Source organism: Capra hircus, chromosome 13, assembly GCF_001704415.2.
Source record: "Capra hircus breed San Clemente chromosome 13, ASM170441v1, whole genome shotgun sequence".
NCBI lineage: Eukaryota > Metazoa > Chordata > Mammalia > Artiodactyla > Bovidae > Capra > Capra hircus.
The window spans coordinates 33,694,300-33,718,414 of record NC_030820.1 but is presented as its reverse complement, the minus strand read 5'-3'; the positions used below and the strand labels follow the sequence as shown (position 1 = coordinate 33,718,414).

The 24,115-nt window shown below is 39.5% G+C and overlaps 1 protein-coding gene across 9 annotated transcripts in view; it reads right to left on the bottom strand.

Moving 5' to 3' along the window:
- Positions 1 to 24,115, bottom strand: part of ZNF438 (zinc finger protein 438) — a 194,028-nt gene that overhangs the window by 71,187 nt on the left and 98,726 nt on the right. The gene's annotated exons all lie outside the window — the stretch shown is intronic.

Genomic DNA, 24,115 nt, shown 5'->3' with positions numbered 1-24,115 from the left:
TAAATGGAGCAATAAGGTTGTGGAATTGCAATCCGTTTATTTAAGTACTGTACATAGGCAACTGGACTGTCATCTTGCTGGGTACCTAGCATTATAAATTTATTATCTGGCATCCAAAGGAATGTCTGAATACTTACAAAAAGTAAAGGATTGAAAACCAATACAGTATTGTAAAGTAAAATAAAGTAAAAAAAAAAAAAAGTAAAGGATTGGGGTAAGCCCTTTTCATTTTAAGCTAAGAATTTAGGACCATGTTAGAGCTACAGAGTTCAACATTTATTTTCTGGTGAGTTCATTTAATGAAAATTACTCACAAATTTTTGCAGGAAATGTTGATATGAAAAATCCATAAATACCCTGAAACTGCTTAAGATTCAACAGAGAGCAAGGTCTAAGTGTGAGCCAGAGCATCCTGAGAATTTTGATCACAGTTACATTTTGAGAAGATAACTTACGGGAGGCATTTTCCATGACCTGACTGTAAGGTAAACCTAACAACTGGTCAATGATCAGCTGAGGGGACATTTCAATTTCTAAAAGCATGTCTTCAGATATCCTCTGGACTAGCATTAGGAGACTGAGATCAAAATTGTCTTATTAAGACTGTAATCATTTTAGATTTCAGTTATTTTTCTAATTTATTTTAGGATACAGCTTCTGAAACCATGGGCTTCCCTGATAGCTCAGTTGGTAAGAATCCACCTGCAATGCAGGAGACCCTGGTTCAATTCTTAGGTCAGGAAGATCCCCTGGAGAAAGTATAGGCTACCCACTTCAGTATTCTTGGGCTTCCCTGGTGGCTCAGATGATAAACAATCTGCCTGCAATGCAGGAGACCTGGGTTTGATCCCTGGGTTGGGAAGATCCCCTGGAGAAGGGAAAGGCTACCCACTCCAGTATTCTGGCCTCGAGAATTCCATGGACTGTACAGTCCATTGGGGTTGCAAAGAGTCAGACACGACTGAGCAACTTTCACTTTCTGAAACTTTACCCTCCAAATAAAGGCTTAACCAATATCGTAGCCCTATCAGGCTATGTACAAACATTTGATAAACATTTGAATAAATGACTGAATTAATGATATCAGAATGACAACTTCTTAAACTGTATGTATTATATTGTTGCTAACAAAGAATGCTCAAAGATTATTTAATTTTAAAATGTAGACTGGGAGACTGGGATTGACATATGTACACTAATATGTATGAAATAGATTGCTGGTTAGGGTCTACTGTAGAGCACAGAGGGGAAAAAAAAGAAGGTACAGTCTGTTTGTAGGACATATACTAAGTTAACCTTAAAAATGCATTATACATTCAGTATAATGTTCAGTTCAGTTCAGTTCAGTCGCTCAGTCATGTCTGACTCTTTGTGACCCCATGAATCGCAGCACGCCAGGCCTCCCTGTCCATCACCAACTCCCGGAGTTTACTCAGACTCACGTCCATCGAGTAGGTGATGCCATCCAGGCATCTCATCCTCTGTTGTCCCCTTCTCCTCCTGCCCCCAATCCCTCCCAGCATCAGAGTCTTTTCCAATGAGTCAACTCTTCGCATGGGGTGGCCAAAGTACTGGAGTTTCAGCTTTAGCATCATTCCTTCCAAAGAAATCCCAGGGCAGATGCAAACAAATGCTACTCAGTTCCACTTATACGAGGTACCTAGTATAGTTAAGTTCAGAGTCAGAAAGTATACTGGTAGATGCCAGGGGCCAGGGGTGGGGAGGGGGAGGATGCAAAGTCAGTGTGTTTGATGGGTACAGAGTTGCTGTTTAGGAAGATGAAAATTTGGAAAATGGATGATGGTGAGAATGGCACAACAATGTGAATGTACTCAGTGCCACTGAACTGTACACATAAATACAGTTCAAAATAAGATAAAAATCACATTATTTTTCATGAAATTATTATTAAATATCAAATATATACCAAACAGCATTTTAACATATGTGTAAGTTGTAAAGAAAAATAATAAAATGAACACCTGTCTTGCCACTACTAAGTTTAGGGAACAGAACATTGCTAATAACTCTGAAGTCAGTTTTTCAGCCTTTCCCATTCCAATCCCACTTCTTCTTGCCATGCCTTCTCCCCAAACACCTTGAACTTTATTCCCCTGCTTTCCTATCTAGTGTTACCATAGGTATCCGTAATCAAATTATTGTTTGATTTTTCAAGATTTGGGATGGAATTATATTGGTTCAAATCATATCATTTTCATATGCTCATGAGGTTCATCTGCAGTGGTATGTTACAATATGGAACAATCTATGTCTTCTCTTGTTGATGGCTATCCAACTTCTTTCTGATTTTCAGGAACACTGTCATATGAGTTTCTTTGTGTATGTTTGCAAGAACTTTTACGCCTCAGAGTAGAACTGCTGTGTTTGTACGGGCACAAGTTGTTAATACTGACAAACTGTTTCATGGTTGATCCAACTGATACCACCAGAGGGGACAGAGGAGTCAGGGGCCCCACTGGCTTGCCACCACTTTCTCCAATCTGGTGGATATAAAATAGTATCTCCTTGAAATATTTTTTAAAGCTGTTTTTCACCCCTCTCTTTTGGAGCAAAATTTGCATACAACATGTACCAATCGTAAGTGTACCATCCCTTGAGTTTTTACAAATTCATGTTATCTTATAACCCAAACCATAATCACAACTTAAGGAAAGAGCCTTCATAACCATTCCAGTCATTCCCTGCTCCATTCCCAGGAGGCAACCACCCTTATTATTTTCTCTCACAGACAAATTTTGCTTATTCTAAACCTTCAAAAACATGGGGAGACACTGTATGTATTCTTTTGAATAAGGTTTCTTTCAGTTAGATATGATGAGATTCACCCATGCTGTTGCTGGTATCAGCGCCTTCTTTCTCTTGGAGTAGTACTTCACTTTATGAATACACCAGTCTGCTTATCCATTCTCTTACTGATGGACACCTGGGGGCTGTCTCTAGTTTTTGGCTACTATGAATGAAGTTACATACATTATGTACTTCTTGTGTACATCTTATTTTGTGAACTTTTATTTTCCTTTTTCTTAGGTAGATGGATATCTAGGAGTAGAACTGCTGAGTCATCAGGAAAGTATATGTCTAGCTTTTTAAGAAACTTCCAAATCTTCTTCCTAAGACGTTGTACCATTTAACCCTTCTGCACAGCGTATAAGACTTCCATCCTCTACATCCCTGTTAAAATTTGGTGCTACCAAGCTATTTAATTTCAGCCATGCTGGTGGGCATCTCATCATTTTAACTTGCATTTCCCTGCTGAGAATAGGTTTACTGACCATCCCAATATCTTCCGTTGTGGAGTGCTGGTGTTATAAACCATCTTTTCAAATCCTTTGTCCCCCCACCCCACTTTTTCATTTCTGATCATCTGTGCTTTTGTTATGGAGTTGTATGAATTCTTTACCTATGTAATCCCTTGACAAGTATAGGTTTTGTGAATATATTTTCCCCAATCTGTGGCTCATCATTTTTCCTTAACAATAAATGTCTTCTGATAAGCCCAAGATTTTTTTTTATTCTGATAAAGTCTAAGTCATAAATTTTTTCTCCTATGGTTATTGCTTTCTACATTTAAATCTTTGCCAACCTCCAAAACATGAAGAGATTTTCTGATGCTTTTTTTTTCTAAAACCCTTATGGTTCGAGCTTTTACATTTTGTAATGTGATCCACCTCAAATTAGTTTTTGCACATGGTACAAGGTAGGAATTGAGATTCCTTTTTTCCCAGTGGATATTTAGTTATTCCAGCACCATTTGTTGAAAAACTTTCCTTTCCCCAATGGGTTTGGATTTTTCTTGGAAATCCAACGACCATGTAACTGTGGGTCTCTTCCGGCCTCTCTGTTCAGTTGCATCTATCTGCCTGTGGATCTTTATGGCAGCACCACACTGTCTTGGTTATTGCATCTTTATGGTCATGTTATGAAGTCAACTCCTTCAGCTATGATTTTGAAATTGTTCACAGGATAGTCTCAGTCTTTTACATTTCCATGTAACTTTAGCATTAACAAACTTTTAGTTTGTTAATTTTACAATAAAACCTGTGGGATTATGATAGAAATTAAGTTAAATCTATAGCTCAGTTTGGGGAGAACTGTCATCTAACTGAGTTTTTCAATCCATGACCTGTCATTCTGCTTCATTTATTCAAGGCTTCTTTTTCTCAGTAATGTTTTATTATTTCCAAAGTAGAAATTTTGCATGTCTTTGGTTAATTTTATTCCTAGATGTTGTACTTTTATTAAAAATGGGAAATAGATATGTTATCAATAATCTCAATCCAAAAATATTATTTATTTATATTCTATACACTAAGCAAAACAAGAACCTCTAAAAATGGGACAAGGATTCCATGACTTGGCAGTGAAATAAAGGAATGGAAAGAGTCCAAGAACACACACAATGGAAATGGAATAGAAAAATTTTGTTAATTCACTCACTGTAAGTATATTCTGTGATGGGGCAGGAAGGGGGTTAAATATCTGGCCACTCCTATCTGGAACTGTCTTGACCCCAGTGTCCTTCACAATGGACTGCTGCATGGGTAGCCCTTGGTGAACTAACTACCCTTCATTAGTGTTATTTTCTTATTCACTTAAAATGTTTCATAACTTTTTAGTTTCTGTGATTTCATTGATTTTTTTTTTTTTTTTTTTTTTTTTTTGGTGCCTCATCAGTACTAGGAGAAGGCTGAGTCTGAGGCCTTTTGGCTTTTATCATCTTTTCTTCCACTTTCTTCCTCACTTGCCTCTCTTGCTCCTCTTTATTAACACCAATGACTGGCTTGTATTCTTCCTCTTCCACTTCTACCTTACTTAAGGATGGACATTTTCTCACTGAAATAAGCTCTAAATTCTTCCACTTAGTCACTGCTGAGGAACAGAATCTTAGGCTCATTAACAATTCTTTGGTCAAGTGTTTCTACACCTTCCAAGGAAACCACATCCAAGGAGTTGCTCACAGTTAAGATCAAGAAATAGAGCATATTTGGGTAAACTTAACTTGTTTAAATCAATGATCCTTCATCCTTCATCAGATATACTTACAAATGAAAGAAACAAAAGATCTCCAACCTCTTTATTTTCATTGTTGATCTTGGGCTAAAGATGACTCCAGTTCTTTTTTTTCTTTTCTAGATGTCCATACATTTTTCTGGATTGATTTTTTATTTCCTTCATAGGCACTTTCTACTCAAGAAGTTGCTGCACCATCCCTTTTTTCTTCTGAGGGAAGCAAAATTAATAAAGCTTCATCATCTACCTGGCAGGTCTGTATGCTTTGTGAATATGAGTTGGCCTCCTCTGGGTAATCAAACTGAAGAACTCAATTCATGGCCTGAATATCCAACACACTGGCTGCAGTCTCAGTAGCAAAGAGCACTGTTTGCTCTTGTGAAGATAAACTTATTACAGACTTGCATTTTTCCTCATCTCCTGCTGTCAACCACAGAAGCTGAGACTAGAAATACCAAAGTATAGGCAGTAGGAAACTCAGTTTAAAGACTGAGCCTCTCAACAACTGGAAAAAAATATATAATGCTTCTCAAAAGAACAGAGGATATTTATTTCTTACTTTAGCTCAAAACCTTCGTAGTTTTGTTTCAAAGGGACAGCAGTGTTATATTTTACTTTCTTAACCAACTCAAACATATTCAGAGATTTCAAAATTAAGTGCTCAAGGTATAAGGTATTTGACTTGTTTAACCTAGAAAAAGGCAAAGTCAATGTATTTTAGAAAGTGTTTTTTTTTTTTTTAAATAATAGCATTCAGTGTCAGCAAAGTCCACACCCAAGATTTGTACTTCATCATGAACTAACCTTTAGAGAATAGTACCATAAACATTAATTACTTTATCCTTGTAATAGTTGGATATGTATGCAAACAAGTATATTTATGAGGCTGACCCTCTCAAACATCCTGTCTCAGGCCCTTTCCATCAATGATGAGACTGCTGAAAAGTCATGATTCTTTTCTAATTCTCAGAAAACCAAAGGCCTGAGAAATATATAAGTTCTCTCATAGGTAATACCATCAGGACACAGAGTTCATCTGTCAAAGTCTGTTACAAATAATAAAAAACTTCTACTACTGGGATAAGGAAGTCTTCCCAAGTGGCTCAGTAGTAAAGAATTCGCCTGCCAATGCAGGATCCTGATGCAGGTTTAATCCCTGGGTTGGGAAGATCCTCTGGAGGAGGAAATGGCAACCCACTTTATATTCTTGCCTGGAAAATTCCATGAACAGAGGAGCCTAGTGGGCTATAGGCCTTAGGGTCACAAAGAGTCAGACACAACTGAGTGACTGAGCATGCACACTCCACTCTAGGACACGGAAATCCAAGTCTTGCCAGATCCTGTTCTGGCAGCTCTAAATACATCTTTATCCTGCAAAGTTGTTATTTTTTTTTCCCCCCCGTTTTTGTTTTTTAAATCTGTTCTCTATTATTGCCTCATAAAGGCCCAAAAGAATAATTTTTGAAAAAATTTTAAGTTCAAAACTATTTGCCTGTTGACTTATACTTGAAGGATTGTTTAGACAGAATAACAGTCTCTAAGTTACTTAATCTTTCCTTCCAAATCTTTGAAGTATATTCCATTTTCTTGCACTGATTGAAAGCTGAGGCCAATATAACTTCCCCCTTATAAAAATTTCAACCTATCTGCCTGGCTCCCAAATGGAATGGCTCTTGACCTCAAGTCCAACAATTTTACTCAGTACTGACACACAGGATGCCCCTTGAATATGCAGGTTCTAGTTGTTTTATTTCAGAAGAGCTTACACTCTAAAAATGGGATTTATTTCATTAGTTTGAGTGTCTTGTATTTACAATTACAAATATGACGGTCCTGCTCTTCCTGTCTTCAGGATCAACAGTCTACAAACTGGAACCGTATGATGACTAAGAGATATGTGGGCACAGATTGTTTAAAGGCAATCAAATTCCAGATCCTCACCTTCCTATTACTGATCCTTTCTGCAATGTACCTGAAGCTAAGGTACCACACCAGCCTTCTTCTCTACCCCGCCTTCAGAATCACTCGTTTCCCACTTTACAAAAGGAATGAAGACCACTCACCAATCCTGGCTAGTGCACTGCCCTGAAATGTAAAAACCCTCCAGGAAGCCAAACCTGTAAATGCTCTTTTAATCAAAGCATCACAATAAGGATTTGTTCTCTCCCCATCATACATAAAACATATATATTTTATTAAGGGACGGAATATGTGGGCCCATGTTAGTATATTACAAATTCAGATACATAGTAGAATGAAGCAGTAGTGAGAGTGTTTTTACTTAAGGATCTTACCTTCCAATACTTTTATTATTGTAAAAGATACACAACTCAACTCTGGGAGACTTTAGTGAGTGCAAAGCAAGAAATCTTGAAGGCAGCAGTATCACCGTATCCAGGCAACACGTGGTAAGTCTCTGTGCTTATCTATTTATTTATATTAGAATCAGAATTCAGCTGTGTGATGGTTGTCATGGAGACATACATTAACATATTTATTTGGGCTGAAAAATCAAGTTGGATTTTTACGGACAGAAGGAAGTCTGATTTGGAAGATGAGTTTAAAATTGACAACTAAGCTTTGTCAATGAGATTAAATGGCAATCATTTTCCCTAAATTGAGTGATATACGTTATAGCCTCAAGGTGCTGATGATAAAAGCACATTTCAGATACATGTTAAGACAAAAAGTTTCTCTAAAAACAAACTGCATGTTAGTAATTATATATTAAAATTCATTTTTCTAAATAACATTTTGTAAGTATATTGGGCTAATCAAGGTGCCTCTAAGTAAAACAGTAACAAATAAAAGTCATTTGGTAAATCTTAGTTAAGCCTTTTTTGATAAACTTCCCCAAATTGAGAAAGTGATAATAAATCCCTTTCAAAGTCAGATGTTTCCAATTCTTTGCTTTCCAAAAATGATTGAGTAATGGAGTTGCCAGTAGACAGATCACTGAAATAATTTATTGATCACTTTTGGATTTCTGGCATGTAACTAAGGATAAAAAAAAGTTAATAAACGATGTAGTTCTGGCATATTGTAAACACTGATATTTTAAAATCACAGGTATTACATCATCTTTTCAATGTGTATTTGACTTGGCTCACTCATCTCTATGACCTCATTTCTTTTTCTGTATCATTTCTTTTCCTTTGCACTCCTTCCAATTTCGTTTATATTCCTTTGGTAGTTTTTTTCTTCAACTGTTTTTTTCTGAATTGTGCTTCTGATTTTATGTGTGTGGGCTTAGTTGCTCAGGCATGTCAGACTCTTTGAGACCCCATGTACTGTAGCCCACCAGGCTCCTCTGTCCATGCGGGTTCTTCAGGCAAGAATACTGGAGTGGGTTGCCATGCCCTCCTCCAAGGGATCTTCCTAACCCAGGGATTGAACCTAAGTCTCCCGCATTGCGGGCAGATTCTTTACTGTCTGAGCCACCAGAGAAGCCCTGTAATTTTGTAATTAAACTTAACTATAACTATTCATTTGTAACTTATAATTGAACCATTTCCCATTTTGTATGTGATATGACATAGGAATTAAATAACATACTCTTTCACATGAGCATCTCTTACCCCAACTTGATACATTGAAAAATCTGTCCATCCTTTCCCCCACTGGTCTATAATACCAGTTTTGGTATAAATCTAGGCCCCATACATAGATCTGTTTCTGAATTCTCAATTCTTTCTATTGGCCAATTTGTGTATCTTTGTACCATACACTGGCTTAATTATTATAATTTCATATTAAGTCACAATAAAAGGCAAGAAAGACACTTTGTCTTCACAATTTTTGGACCACTCTTTTACCATATAGTTCAGAATTACAATGTTAAGTATCACCAAAATGACAACAACAAAGATGAACAGTAATTGTTGTTGTTAAGTTGCTCAGTCATGTCCGACTCTTTGTGACCCCACTGACTGCAGCATGCCAGGCTTCCCTGTTCATTACCAACTCCTGGAGCTTACTCAAACTCATGTCCACTGAGTCAGTGATGTTATCCAATCATCTTGTCCCCCACTGTCCCCTTATCCTCCTACCCTCAATCTTTCCCAGAATCAGGGTTTTTCAATGAGTCGTCTCTTCATATCAAGTATCCAAAGTATTGGAGTTTTAGCTTCAGCATCAGCCCTTCCAATGAATATTCAGGACTGATTTCCTTTAGGACTGACTGATTTGATCTCCTTGCAGTCTAAGGGACTCTCAAGAGTCTTCTCCAACATTACAGTTCAAAAGCATCAATTCTTCGGCACTCAGCCTTCTTTATGGTCCAACTCTCACATCCATACATAATTACTGGAAAAACCACAGCTTTGTCTATATGAACCTTTGTTAGTAGTAGTAACAATAAAATCCCAAAGTCTGTTAGGAATTTGATTGATTTGATTTGGTTGAGAGAATTAGCATCTTTGCAACACTGAGTTTTAGAGTCCATTAATACAGTGTTTCTCTCCATTAAACTGGTTTGTAGTTAATATCTTGATAAAAGTTTATAACTTTGTCAATAAAGGTTGTTGACACTACATTTATTCAAATGCTGTTTATATTGTGCCTCTATTGTAAAACTGTATATTTTTAAAATTGCCCTTTCTGTAGTAACTCTGCTGTGGAGAAACCTGGCAACACCAATGATGAGGATGAACATCACTAGTGATGTCATGTGGATGGGATGTGATACAATCATGAGAAAACATCAGACAAACCCCTTCCCTGGTGGCTCAGGCAGTAAAGAATATGCCTGCAATGCAGGACACCTGGGTTCGATCTCTGCGTTGGGAAGATCCCCTAGGGAAGGGAATGGCTACCCACTCCAGTATTCCTGCCTGGAGAATTCCGTGAACATAGGAGCCTGGCAAGCTACAGTCCATGGGGTCACAAAGAGTCAGACATGACTGAGTGACTTACACACACATAAACCCCAACTGAGGTCCATTCTACAAAAGATCAGACCACTGCCCTTCCAAGTGCCAGGTCTTAGAAAGAAAAGAGCAAACAACTGATGTAAACTGAAATAGACTAGAGTTAACAGTTACATGGAGTCTGACCATGAAAGAGAAAAAAGGGCACGGGTAGAAAAACTGAGGAAAATGTGAATAAAGGCATAGTTCAGTTAACATTATTATATCAATGTTAATTTCTTAGCTTGAGAAGCTGAACCATAGCTATATAGGATGTTAATTATTTCAAAATAAAATGTTCTTAAAAATTACCTCTTCTGTTTTGCCTTTGTTGGCAGTCTTCAGAAATGCAACTGGCTTTTCTATACTCATTTTGCATCCAAAAACCTGGCTAAACTCTCTAGTTAATGCTACGAATTTAGCTGCAGAGTTCTGTAAATTTTCTACATAGACAATTATATTATTTACCAACAGTGACAATTTTTTTCTTCCTTTCCATTCCTACATCTTTTTTTTTTTTTAGTTCACCCACTTGCAACATTTCACTCTGCTGGCTAGGATCTCTGGTACAATGCTGAATAGACATGGTGATATGGATCTTTATCTTTTTTTTTGGATCTTTATCTTTTAAGAGTTACATTATATCTGCTGATGGCCAGTGATCATTTTAATTTCACCAGAATAATGTAAGGAAAATAAATTGCTTTTGCTTTGAACATTTATATCATAGAGGTTGCAATATGATTTTTAAAAATTTTCTAATACTAAAATGTTTATTTGAAAAGCATAAAAAGATATACTACACAAACTAACATGACAAAAAAAGAAGAGCAATACAGTATTATGTCACTAAAAGAAAATAAAAAGTTCTGACGCTGACCTTTGTTACCTGTAGACAATTAACAAACTTTTCTTTCAGTTCATGGTATGGAGCTGTCACTGCCAAGTAGATGCCAAGCCAGAGTCCCCAGTTCCAAACCTTTCTCCCTTGTACCAGAAGTGGTCTTGTGTATAGTTTTCCCCTAAAAGAATGTCAGTGGAAGGGGACTGAATGTCAGACCTCAGGTTGAGGCTTTTCAGAAGCAGGTAAGATGGGTTCCTGCTCCTTTCTCAGCTGCTGGAGGATTCAAAGGTCCAGGATATAGACCATCACCTATTGATCAAGAACGTGTTCAGTGTACTGCTCAATAGCAATAAATATACTTTAATTAGGTTGAAGCTATTATGTTTTTTTGTAGTCCATTTACTATATAGCACTTAGCTTTTCCCAAGTAACATAAAAAATGCTACCTTTAAGTGAAGTGCAAGCCAAACAAAAAAATCTAAAATAGATGAGAACTGCTTAGAGGCCCAGCAGCAGGAAAGAGAGAAACCAAGGAAAAGATAGAAACAGTCATGTCACACAGTCAAAAAAAATTTTTTTTAATAATCGTTAAAAAAAAATTTTTTTTTGATGTGGACCATTTTTAAAGTCTTGATTGAATTTGTTACAATATTGTTCTCTTTTACATTTAGGTTTTTCGGCTGTGAGGCATGTGGGATCTTAGCTCTCTAACTAGGGATCAAACTTGCAACCCCTGCATTGAAAGGCAAAGTCCTAACCACTGGATAACCAGGAAAGTCCCAGTCACAAAACTTTTAATATTAATACAAGTACTGGGTTGTGGAAAGGAATCTGTGGTGACAGAAGTCATAAAAGTGGTTTTGCCTCAGAGGGAGCAAATCAAAGCGAAATAGCTAGAAAGTGGCTTGCATTAGGGATAATGGAAATGTTCTCCATCTTATTCTTGGAGGTGGTTTACATAGGTGTATACAACTGTCAAAACTCATTGAACTGAGAGCTGTGTGTTTCAGTTCAGTTCAGTTCAGTTGCTTAGTCATGTCCGACTCTTTGCAACCCCATGAATTGCAGCACACCAGGCCTCCCTGTCCATCACCATCTCCCGGAGTTCACGCAAACTCACGTCCATTGAGTCGGTGATGCCATCCAGCCATCTCATCCTCTGTCGTCCCCTTTTCCTCCTGCCCCCAATCCCTCCCAGCATCAGAGTCTTTTCCAATGAGTCAGCTCTTCGCATGAGGTGGCCAAAGTATTGGAGTTTCACTTTAGCATCATTCCTTCCAAAGAACACCCAGGGCTGATCTCCTTTAGAATGGACTGGTTGGATCTCCTTGCAGTCCAAGGGACTCTCAAGAGTCTTCTCCAACACCACAGTTCAAAAGCATCAATTCTTCAGCACTCAGCTTTCTTCACAGTCCAACTCTCACATCCATACACAACCACTGGAAAAACCATAGCCTTGACTAGATGGACCTTTGTGGGCAAGGTAATGTCTCTGTTTTTTAATATGCTATCTAGGTTGGTCATAACTTTTCTTCCAAGGAGTAAGCATCTTTTAATTTCATGGCTGCAATCACCATCTGAAGTGATTTTGGAGCCCCCCAAAATAAAGTCTGACACTGTTTCCACTGTTTCCCCATCTATTTCCCATGAAGTGACGGGACCGGATGCCATGATCTTCGTTTTCTGAATGTTGAGCTTTAGGCCAACTTTTTCACTCTCCTCTTTCACTTTCATCAAGAGGCTCTTTAGTTCTTCTTCACTTTCTGCCATAAAGGCGGTATCATCTGCATATCTGAGGTGATTGATATTTCTCCCGGCAATCTTGATTCCAATCTTGAATCTTCATCCAGCCCAGCGTTTCTCATGATGTACTCTGCATATAAGTTAAATAAGCAGGGTGACAATATACACCCTTGACGTACTCCTTTTCCTATCTGGAACCAGTCTGTGTGTTTACTGTATGTAAATTATACCTCAATTTCTGAAAATGCATCAGATAGCTTCAAAGGCAGTGCAAGTGTCTAACTAAGCCTATGCATGTGTGTTCAGTTGCTTCAGCCATGGCTGACTCTTTGGGACCCCGTGGACTATAGTCCACCAGGCTCCTCTGTCCATGAGATTCTCCAGGCAAGAATACTGGAGTGGGTCGCCATGCCCTCCTCAAGGGGATCTTTCCAACACAGGGATTGAACCAGTGTCCCTTAGGTCTCCTGCACTGCAGCAGGTTCTTTACCACTAGCACCACCTGGGAAGCCCAACTAAGCCTACAGCTGTAAGGGAAAAGAGACAGAAAACAGAACATTAGAATAACATTATTACTTGCTGTATTTATTGAGAATTTACAAGAAAGAAATCTGCATGGGCAAGAGATAAGAGGTTTGAAGGCAAAACTGAAAGGGAGCAGAGAATCCAGAAATCTGGAGGCTCCCAGAGTTAGAAAATTTGACTGCTTCTGGACTATACACAGTAAGAGGAGACTGAAAATTGCTTTGAGCAAAAATGGCCTTTTACATTTTCTACTGTGAATGGAGGGAAGTCAGCCTTGCTGTCAATCAGGATGAGCACACGAACTTCCCATGAAACCTATTTCAATTGGCCAACCAAGGACCCCTGTAAGCTGAGAGACAGCGGAATTGCAGAGAGGAAGCAAAGGAATAAATTAGGTGTGGGACTCTCTGGTGTGCTCTTTTGGCTAGAGTGACAGTACAGAATTTATTGTCCAACTCGGGATAGTTTTGAGAGTGAAAGAGGGCATTATTACTTAATATGCATGAGTGCTATTAATATAAACTGAGACTGTCCCTGCCAGACTGGGACACCCAGTCCCTCTCTTACTGGCAAATGGAGTCAACTATAAGAAGGCAGATCAGAAGCCAACTAAGTTTCTGAGGGCACAACAAGGCCCAAAACTTCACAAGCCTGCCTCTACGCCGCTGGCTGACTCTGAAAACAATGTGCAAGCTGCCAAATTGCAAGGTCAGAGAGTAGGGAAAAAGGTTACAGAGCCCCCGGTATGTGCTGCATGCTGAGTCACTCAGTCACGTCCAACTCATTTCAACTCCGTGGACTGCGGCCCACCAGGCTCCTCTGTCCATGGGGATTCTCCAGGCAAGAATACTGGAGTGGGTTGCCATGCCCTCCTCCAGGGAATCTTCCCAATCAGGTCTCCTGCATTGCAGGATTCTTTACCAACTGAGCTACCAGAAATGCCCAAATACCCCCCAAAGAGGGTATATTTCCCAATGACAACCTAACTGTGGGCTTGGAAGAAGAGGAGCAGAGAACCCTCCAGTAGACAGATTCAGGTCCTAGAGAATAATGTACAAAGGATTTCTATCTGGAGAGCAGGGCCAGAGTCTAATCAAGGGACTTCTACCCCAGATGAGAGATCTTCCAAACACCTCTTGCCTTTTTTTTTTTTTTGGTCACTGTCCATATTCCTAATTCTAAATGCTCACTTAGCTTCAGAAAATTAAACACAAACTCATAACTTGCTACTTGGGCCTAATGCAATAAATTATGAACACTGCACGTAATGTGATGGTGGTGAGAATAAACCCAAAGAGTCTTTTACAAAGATCACTGAGCTGCCTGCCAGGAGGCCATGATTCTCATCCAACCTTCACTATTAAGTGTGTGGCCCTGGATAAATCATGATTCCTCTGGACTTCAGTTCCTTCATTTGCAAAATGAAGACGAGGATGCCTTCCAGTTCTATAATTCTAATTTAAAATTCTTGACCTTGCTGAGCCAAAAGAACTACAAAAATCCTCTACAAAATGTCATTACCTGGAGAATCCATAATAGACTAGTGAATCTGGTTTTTACAGCAGAAGCAACTCAGCACAATTCTAAAAAGTTATATTGGCAAGAAGGATCTTGGCACTTTTTCATTTCTTGATTTTACTATATTATTTTGCTCTCATTATAGTACATTAAGGAATAAAATATAGCTCTTTTTAAGGGGAAAAGAAACTTGCCTTCCATTTCAATAGGCGTTCAAAACTAATTCAAAAAGAGAGGGGACCTACACTGTCGATCGTCAGTCCAGGTTCGATGCATGAGACAGGGTACTCAGGGCTGCCAGAGGGATGGGATGGGGAGGGAAGAGGGAAGGGGGTTCAGGATGGGGAACACATGTACACCCATGGCTGATTCATGTCAATGTATGGCAAAAAGCACTACAATATTATAAAGTAATTAGCCTCCAATTAAAATATATAAATTTTTTAAAAAAGGAACACAAAGAAAAAAATTTTTTTTAAGAAATTTCAATTCTTTGTAATATTTACAAACTAAAATTCAGAATGTTTTAAAAACCAAAATGCAATTTGGAGAAAACTTTCCATCTAAAAATTACCATAAAACTATATTTTATTATACAGTCAATATTCGTTGACTAAATGATTGATTAAAAATATTGATCAAAAATTAATTTAAAATATTTTTTCAAATGTTAATTTTAACAATTAATTAATTTTAATTAATTCACACTAATTAAAATGTGGAAAATGTGTCTGCTAAATTTCAACTTTTGATGCTTCTAATTTCTGGAAGAAAATAATACTTGAGACTGTCTTCTTCATTGTCTTGATAAAACATACTCGAGACTGTCTTGATAAAAGACAAAAAGTAATATTCCATGCTACATTTTCAACTCATTAATATTCAATATTTGTTTTTCTCTTTCTGACTTACTTTACTCTGCATTACAGACTCTAGGTGACCCAATTTCATTCATTTTTATGGCTGAGTAGCATTCCATTGTATATATGTACCACATTTTATTTATCCATTCATCTGTCTACAGACATTTAGGCTGCTTTCATGTCCTGGCTATTGTAAATAGTGTAGCAATGACATACATACACTACCATGTATAAAACAGATAGCTAGTGGGAAGCTGCTGTATAGCACAGGGAGCTCAGCTCGGTGCTCTGTGATGACCTGAGGGGTGGGTGGGGAGAGAAGCTCAAGAGGGAGGGGATGTATGTATACATATGGCTGATTCACACTGCTGTACAGCAGAAACAAATACTACACTGTGAAGCAATTATACTCCAATTTATTTAATTAAAAAAAAAAACCAATATCCTACATATTTTGTTACTCATAATTAATACAGTTTTATACATGTATAAGGATAACCTGATGGTTCAGTGGTAAAGAATCTGCCTGCCAAGCAGGAGACCTAGGTTCAATCTCTGGGTCAGGAAGATCCCCAGGAGAAAGAAGTGGCAACCCACTCTAGTATTATTGCCTAGGAAATCCCATGGACAGAGGAGCCTGGCAGGTTACAGTCCATGGGGTTGCAAAAGAGTTGGACATAATTTAGCGACTAGACAACAACATACACGTATAAAAATAAGAGCCAAATATTTGTCACTTCAAATCACTATATGCTGGATAAAGAAAAAACAGCCAACATTTTGCAGATCACGCTATCACATACCTTAATACCAGTGAGTTTCTAAATCAGTTTTATTTATTGTCACTGACTACAAAGCTATGAACCAGATGTTGCACTACCATATAAAACAAGGAATATAAACTCTACAGTGCTTTGAGAAAAGATCATTCGATTATCTGTTGAGTGAATAAAACAATAAGGAACTAGAATAAGCACCATAAAATACTCTGAATCTCTAAAGCACAAATTTGAAGGCGTACTTTAGATTATATAAAAGATATAAATAAGTTTAAGTAATGGAAAATTTGTAAGTGGAATACTGTAAATGTGCTAAGGAAATTATTTAGAGATACTTGACAGTAACTCTCAGGTAAAAGAAGATTTTCACCTTCTGCTAAGTCACAGTATCACAACTTTTTAAAAAAATTATCCCTTAAGAAACTGTTTCAAAAATTCTTGTTTACGTATAAGTACTGATGTTGAGAAGTCTCGTTTGTTCTTATTCAGAATACTTTGTATACGACAATTTTTCTTCCCTGGATTCTGGGAGAGTGTCTTGTATTATTTCTCTGATAACTTTCTCCCATTTTCTCTTGGATTAAGTGAGTGACTGAACTTTCTGGATCATGTCTAATGATTTCTTCCTCAGATTTATCTTTCAATCCCTGTCAGTCAGTCAGTTCAGTCACTCAGTCATATCTGACTCTTTGCAACCCAATGGACTGCAGCACTCCGGGCCTCCCTGTCCTTCACTATCTCCCGGCGCTTGCTCAAACTCATGTCCATTGATTCAGTGATGCCATCCAACCATCTCATTCTCTGTTGTCCCCTTCTCCTCCCACCTTCTATCTTTCCTAGCATCAGGGTCTTTTCAAATGAGTTAGCTCTTTGCATCAGGTGGCCAAAGTATTGGAGTTTCAGCTTTAGCATCGTCCTTCCAATGAATATTTAGGACTGATTTCCATTAGGATTGAATGATTGGATCTCCTTGCAGTCCAAGGGACTTTCAAGAGTCTTCTCCAAAACCACAGTTCAAAAGCATGACTTCACACATTGTGTGTCACAGTCTGAGGCCACTATAGTTTTGGTCTGCTGAGCACTCGCTTCCATTGCCCTTCTTTGAACCCCTTTGGAGAAAGCCTCTCTCACTCCAGGAGACCCAAGGGGGACCTTCAGTCCCTGGGCACACACACACCCCTCTACTGCAGAACCGGGAATACAAGTCCTTGGCTAGGACTCAGTGATCATTCATCACATGGGGTTAAGGAGAGTCGATTCGCATCTTCTTTAAGGCAGGTAGTGAGGCATTTGGCCCAGTGAATTCTCTTTCTGTTGGGTCTGCTAAACTGGGAAGATGACAGTCCCAAGTTGCTGCCGGCCAGTCATCTTACTGATCACATGCTGTCTGCAGAATGACAAACAAAGAAACCGGCAGAGCCGAAAGAGTCCAGCTGAGATCATCTGAGTTCCTGGCTGCAGCCATGCCTGACGCCAGATGCACCTCTGGAAACCATAGTTATATAAACAATTAAGTTCCTTTGATTTTCATATGCTGGCTTGAGCTGGCCTTCGTGCATTTGCAACCGAAGGAGTTCTGATGAATTCATCATTTAATTGAAGTGTTCCAAATTACTAACAGTTGAATGATACACCACCACTTCTTTGCCAAAAGTTAAACAGCCTAACCTCTCTTACTAAAATAAAATCACAAATCATATATCCGTATGTCCCTTTTGCCATTTAGGTAAGATACTTTGATTTTATCTGAATATTCTCATTTTTCAGGGCAGTGTACCTTGGAGAAAAATATATATATGTTCTATAGTTTTACAAACCCAATAGCCCCTAACCTGCAGAACAAATCTCATGCAGGGACTTCAAAAAGTCTTGTCATCTCTTTAAACCTTCTCTATCAGGGCTCTTAGTTTTTAATAAACTTCAAGTTTTATGGCTGTCTTGCATAAAAGCTATGTGGAAAAACAAAATAATGTACCTCAAAATATTTGTTCCCTTTGAAGGAAAAGCCTCAATCTCTGATCTAGAGCCTGGATACCAGGATAATTTCAATGCAAGGGTTTATGGGAAAGAGGGAGAGAGTAATAAAATGCTTCTAAGGAAGTAGGTGGGATGCTTAGAAGTCCTGTGTCTCTGGATGCTCCTCCTGGACTAACCTCTCCAATATCACCTCCGGGGCACTGTGCTCACCAGCCGACAGTCAACGTTTAACCCTCTGAGTCTAAAGTTCCAATCTGGGTCTTTTTATCAGTTTCAAGTGCATCTAGAGGCTGTGCAGGTAATCCAATAGCATGAGGAGGCTAAACATTATTAATGTATTATAATTATTTTATTTGTACAAAAAATAAATCTTACTAAAATTCCAGTCTCTCGCATTCTCTTTTATTGACTTACTTTTTTTCATGAAGCATTTCTATCTCTTATTTCTACTTTCTCCATGATTTGCTTCATAATGCTATCTTAAATAATAGCTTTTTGGCACAGAAACTCCTTGTATGCATAGAAGTCATGTCTGAGTAAACACAAACAACAATGAAGATAATTAATAGTTCAGTTCATTGAAAGTGAGTATGTGCCATGCACTGTTCCAAGTGCTTTATAGGTTTTGTCTTCACTTCAACCCTACGAGGTGGGTAGGGGAAGGTAGGTACCCTCATCCTCATTTTGCAGATGAGGGGGAGGAGGCACTGAGAGGGGTGAGCAATTGCCCAGATGAGAGAGCAAACAAGGTATAAGTATGACTCCAGTACTTTGTTCCAAGGATCTCTGCCCTTTAACAATTATTCTGTGCTCCACCAAGAAATATGCCATCAGTTATTGGAAGGAATGATGCTAAAGCTGAAACTCCAGTACTGCGGCCACCTCATGCAAAGAGCTGACTCATTGGAAAAGACTCTGATGCTGGGAGGGATTGGGGGCAGGAGGAGAAGGCGACGACAGAGGATGAGATGGCTGGATGGCATCACTGACTTGATGGACCTGAGTCTGAGTGAATTCCGTGAGTTGGTGATGGACAGGGAGGCCTGGCGTGCTGCAATTCATGGGGTCGCAGAGTCGGACACAACTGAGTGACTGAACTGAACTGAACTGAATGGGCTGAACTGTGTTCCTCAAAATGTTATGCTGAGGTCGTAAGCCCGTGACCCCATGGACTGTAGCCCGCCAGGCTCCTCTGTCCATGGAATTTTTCCAGGCAAGGATACCGGAGTGAGTTGCCATTTCCTTCTCCAAGGGATCTTTCTGACCCTGGGATCGAACCCATGTCTCCTGCATTGGCAGGCAGATTCTTTACCACTGAGCCAACAGGGAAGCCCTGTCTTGGAATAGGGTAGGTCCTATTACAATATGATGGCCGTCCTTACAGGAAGAAAGTCCGGACACAGGGAAGACAGTAATGAGAAGACGGGGGTAGAGGGTGGAGTGATACAGCCACAAAGCAAGGAATGCATGGTGCCACCTGAAGCTAGAAGAAGCAAGATGGATCCCCTGAGAGGCCTTTGCAGGAGCAGGGCTCTGCCAGCACCTTGATTTCAGGTTTCTTGCCTCCAAAACAGTGAAAGTAAAAATTTCTGTTGTTTAAAGCCACACAGTTTACGGTACATTGTTACACATAATAGTTCTAGGAGAATAACTGTCTCTCATGTATACTGAAACATGCTATCCTCTCAACCTGTTATTTTCAATTTTAACACAAATGACAAAGTGGGTATCATTTAACTTTCCTCTTAATTCTATTTAAAGAAAACCAACAGTGAAGGGCAGGGGTTGCAGAGGGGTAGGTTGTGAGAACTGGAAAGTTCTCACTCATCTCATAGAGGCAGCTCCTCACTAGCTCTAATGGATGACACTCACTTCGAATGGCAGGCCTAAAGCTGTCACATCTTACAGTTTTCCAGAAAACCCAGAAATTTGGATGTGCACATTAACGGGGTTAACAGAAAATCCAATTAGGAACTAGTTAGAATAATACCAGTTAATAACGTTATTCATAGCGATGGACCAAATTGGGCCACAGTGTCTGCTGTGTGTGTGCACTCTTTGCTTCCTATGTCTCCTTTCCCATTCTGCAGGCCTCCATCCACCACACCTAGGAAGCAGGTTCAGGTTTGGCCCTAGAAGTGAGGTGGGAGGCAGCACCTCAGGACCAGGGACCCTTCTTGGGATGTGTGGCAGATGGGGAAGAGTCCTACACACATATGCTCCAACACTGACTGAGTGCAGACTTCTGGATCCATATCTGAGCACTGTTCTAATACCATCCTTCCAATGGTCTCAGCTGGTCTTCTGAAAGCATTTATCTTTAGACTTAGGGCTTTAATGGGATAAAAGTTTGGGGTAAGCCTAGGACATGACTTTGGTACTTCCTAGGCTCATAGACACTTCATTCATAGTCTTGTCCTTATAACTTAATGAGTTCCCTACTCATTTCTTATCTTTTCTCTGTATACTTGAAAGAAGTGTAACTGGATGACAACTCAGAGCTGAGAGCTGTCTTTCAGTATTCACCATCCTGTAATCTATGAAAGGTGCCCAGAAACCTGGAACCACTTTTGAACAGCAATTTTGTGAAAGCACATTTACAAAATGTGACTTTCATACTTGGGCTTATTAAAAACTTCAAAAATATAAACTGTTCTGAGAACATTAACATTACTGTTAGTCTGATACATCTATGACTATTCAACAGCCTTAGAATTTTCCAGGTCCTCACTGGCTATAAACATTTCTTCAGTATCTGCTAGAGTCCAAACCTGTTTGATATGGTGCAGAAATGAATCATTTCTTCTGGTGAATGAGAGGGGGTACTTGGGATGCTGCCAGGACTCTCTCCGCTGCAACTGAGATACCTAAATCAGGGATGAGATACCTAATTCAGGGATGCAGCTTGGCACATCATGGTGGTAGGGATTATAAAACTGACAAATGTCGTTTTGGAAGCTTAGTAGAGCAATGTTAAGATGTGAAATACACAAAATCCGTCCAAGTCATCTCATTTAATGTTTTAAGGTTTTTATTAGTTTTTCTCTTGAATTAAAAATCTCTCATTCTTCCATGGGGTTTTATACCTATAAAATCATACTGAAATTCACTAGCTTATTATTCTCACAACAATCTCAAATGGTCAGTAAAACGGGTTTTAGTCCCATAGGACAGCTAAGGGAACTGAACCTGAGAGCAGCTTTGGTTGTCAGTGGAGAAGGAGAACCTTATTACACCCAAATCTGCCTCCGACCTCCAATTTCAAGTCACTGATCTTTCCTAACAAATAAAGGGCACATGGGCTTGTAGGATCAGGCTGTTCAAATAGTGAGATGATCAGATTTGGGATTGAAACCCAGATCTATCACTGACTAGACTTCTGACCTCAGATTCATTTCTTAAACATTTCTCAAGCCCAAGTTCCTCCATTGTAAAATGGAGTTAAGATCCTAAAAGACACATAAGGGACATGGTGCAGAGCAGTACTCAACAGATTTAATTTCCCCTCTCTTCCCTTTCTCTTACAGGCTCCCTCAAGTCTAAGCAGACCATTCATCACCTGGTTAAACATTTGGATGATTAGTGAAAAACCTAAGCTTTATATATATAAAAAAGTGGAGATATTGATAACACAACAATAAATTGTCACAGGAAAAAAGGCCACAGCAGAAAGTGCTGTCACATAAGTACTATTACAAAACAGCCAAGAGAGTGGTTCTTTTTTTTTTTTTAATCCACGATGTTGAATCCTTTTTTTAAAGGGGACAGGTCACATCAAAACATCTCATCTTGAATTTATTCTCTGCCATCTAATAAACAGGGCCCATTGCTGCCAAACATAAATTATTTAAAACACACCAAAGAGATGAGAAATGTGTTCGACTGACGCAAAGTCTGAGACTTCTAAGTGTGGATACCCTGGCAGCCTTCTCGTCCCACATCAGCCCCCAGGATTACCTGGTGTGTCAGTGTCACAGGAGAACTAAGATTCTAATTCCTTTCATCTCCTATCTGCTGGCTCCTCTGGGTGAGGGTAGGGTGGGGGTGCTCATGGACTGACACCAGCAGGGGATGGGCCCAGAGAGGAGGCTGGGGGCTGCAGAAATGGGCAGGAGACGAGCATGAACTCAGAGCAAGGATAGCTGCTCCTGTCAGGAAGCAGGCATGGGTCCACTACCAGAAAAATGAAGCAACTATCAAATTCAATGCTAAAACTATTAAAGTGCATAGCATAATTTAGACTACTGCTTCAAATTTCAGTGAGATGCTGGAGAATTATGCGCCAGTAAGTATGGTATATGTGACTCTGGCTGCTGGCACAATCCCACAGAACTGGGGTTATGTTATTGTATGTGTGGGTGGTTATTAAACGCTTTATGCTTAAGCTAAAGGTCGTATTCCTCCTGCACATAACTTCAGTTACGATTATGAGTTAGACTTGGTCCATGAGCAGACAATGGTCTCCTTCCATTAAATGCAAACTGGGGGAAATTACTGTATAAGTTGCCAGGCTGTGAGAGAAAAGAGATCACACTAATGAGGGTGAAGTGGTGTAATAGGTTCATAGAACAAATCATGCCAAGCTCAAGAAAGATATCGTCAACTCCTACACACCCAAATTAAAAATGACCCCCCATGTGACAGGACAACTGAAGCACTGTTTACCATCCTCATCTACTGTGGGGAGGGTCAGGAGAACAAGAGCCTCCTTGCCCTCAATTCAGAGCTCATGAGAGTACCAGTGACCTAGAGCTAAACGTCTCTTATGCAAATATTAGAAACCCAAAAGCTCCTGTCATGAGGGTGTTTAATATGGGGGGCCCTTGCCAGAGCCCCCGCTCAGACTTCCTACTGTTCAGGCTGCCCAAGAAGTCCCTATTTTGCTTCCAGGACATGAGAGATATGCTTCCATATTTAGAGTCAGAGGTTCTCTACAATGGCAGTCCCCAACCTTTACAGCATCAGGGACAGGTTTGGGGGAAGACAATTTTTCCACAGAATGAGGCAGGCGGATGGTTTTGGGGTGATTAAACACATTACATTTATTTCTATTATCATTACATTGTGATATGTAATGAAATAATTATATAGCTCACCAAAATGCAGAATCAGTGGGAGCCCTGAGCTTGCCTTCCTGAGCTCAGGCAATAATGGGAGCGATGCGAAGAAGCTATAAACACAGATGAAGCTTCACTCGCTTGCCCATGGCTCACCTTCAGCTGTCTGGCCAGGTTCCTAACAGGCTGTGGACTGGTACCAGTGACCCATGTGTTGGGGATCCCTGCTCTATAAACAGTGTGATACATGGTGGCTGCATCAGTACTTATGAGTTAAACAATCTTGGGAGGGCGGACTGAGAAACTTAATGAATATTTATAACTTTTTGTGGAAAAATGTTTTCTGCATTCCAAACAACATTATTGGGCATGAACTTCAGGACCACAGTTTATTTCTGAGGCAGGGAACCGACTGTGTCTTGTTAATTACACCACGGCCAGTTTTCCCAGGACAAGATGGCAGCGTGGTGGTCTGCCAGGGGGACAGGACAAGAATGAACGGTTGCCATGAATATGGACTATGTGTGTCTATAAGGATGTAAGATAGAGGGGAGGATGGGAGAAAAGCCCAGGCACATTCTTAACTTGTTAAACAAATAAAGAGCATCATTAAAGGCTATGCTGAACGCTGTGCAAGACAAAACTACATTAGACAAGATGTTTGATTTTCTGGTCCTCATAACCTCCCTGGGAGATAAGACAGACACCAACACACACACACTGAAGTGGCAGGGTAAAATATGCTGAAACAGTGATAAAAACAATCCTGGGTGAAGTCAGCAGAGAGAGGGAAAGCTCGTGCTTCTAGCTAGAGTGATCAGGGGAAGCTTCGTGGAGGAGTCCACACTTGAGCTCAGCCTTGAGGGTTTGC